The 1,411-nt window shown below is 42.5% G+C and overlaps 1 non-coding gene across 1 annotated transcript; it reads left to right on the top strand.

The window, feature by feature from the left end:
* Positions 1 to 609: 609 nt before the first annotated feature.
* On the top strand, positions 610 to 716 carry LOC111816692. Its single transcript, XR_002821041.1, has one exon. It is a non-coding gene; the product is annotated as a U6 spliceosomal RNA (small nuclear RNA).
* Positions 717 to 1,411: the final 695 nt, after the last annotated feature.

Genomic DNA, 1,411 nt, shown 5'->3' with positions numbered 1-1,411 from the left:
GGTATTCAGATACCCTTTATTTTTTTTTCAGAGCGGACTGCAGTATAGGAATGTTGACAGAACCAGGTTTCTGTTAAAGGCCAGTACCGTGCAGGTGTTGTCTTAAGATGCTTCTTAATTTGGTCTCTAAAAAAGGGATCAGCTTGGTTTGGGTTCCATGCCTAGTGGTCTAGAACTGCAGCCAGCAACCTGGATTGTTCACCCAACTTCTTAAGTACCTGCCATGCTGTGGGCCTCATGATCTCTGTCACTTTCCTGTGATTGCCACAGTGACTCATCCTCTCTGCCAGGGTGACCATTCTCTGTGAAGATTGCACTGCCGTCTCCACCTTTAGGGCCACCTCCATGTACTTTCAGAAACCACACCTGAATAACATATATTACTTCCTTCTTTACATCTACACTACCACCACCAGTCACAGCCTTACCATCCACATCTCCTGCATCTTTGTCCCCACCATCACCACTGTCTCTTGGTACCACGTGCCTCATCCCACTGTGACTAATATCTCCAAGTCCAGTTCTAACATCATTTCCATCACTACCACCCCACCTGCACTTTCTCTTCACTCACCCATCATCTCATCCTCACTGTTAATTTTTTCTCCTGTATTTGTTTTAGTAGCCCTTGTACTAAAATTGGAATGATACAGAGAAGATGAGCATGGACCCTGTACAAGGGTGGCACAGAAATTAATGTAGAGTTCCACAATTTTAAAAAATCTTCCCTTCCTATAAGACTTGCTGGAGGTTTGCGGGACACTAACCAGATCTCTGTGATCTCAGAATTGTGGCAGCCATGATACAACATTTAAACTCATGGCATGCTTTGGGGGGTCCTCACTGTGGGCAGCTGACACAAGGTGAGAAGAGTTGGGATATATGGACAACATGTTGTTTGACATTCGCTGTAGGGATGAGGAAAAACAAGGAGTGTCATTTATTTATTCATCCTTTCATTAAATTAGTATTTTTCCCAAGCCCAAGTGTGTTGTATAGCACACTTTGCATTATATAAACAACTTTAATAAGGGGGAGTGACTGTCCCCACTTCTCCAATGAAGAAACTGGGGCTCAGAGAGGAATGGCAATCTTTCAGAAATCATAAAAGCTGCAAGTTGGGGACTGCAGTTGAAAGCTAGATCCAATTATGAGTCCCAGTCTCTGGATTTTACTGATCATTACAACTGAGCATCAAGATGTTTGTTGTAGCCTTATTCATAATTGCAGAAAATGGGGCCGGGGAGATGGCTCAGTGGAATAAGTGCGTCCCTGACAAGTGCAAGGGCCTGAGTTCAATCCCTGGCTCCACAAAAAATAATTAATAATAAATAAATAAATAAATAAATAAATAAACATAATTGCAGAAAATGAAGACAAGCCCTAAATATTCACTTATGAGAGGCTGATG

The sequence above is a fragment of the Octodon degus genome, unplaced genomic scaffold, assembly GCF_000260255.1.
Source record: "Octodon degus isolate 3935 unplaced genomic scaffold, OctDeg1.0 scaffold00037, whole genome shotgun sequence".
NCBI lineage: Eukaryota > Metazoa > Chordata > Mammalia > Rodentia > Octodontidae > Octodon > Octodon degus.
Note: the sequence above shows the minus strand (reverse complement) of the source record. Positions and strands in the feature narration are given on the sequence as shown.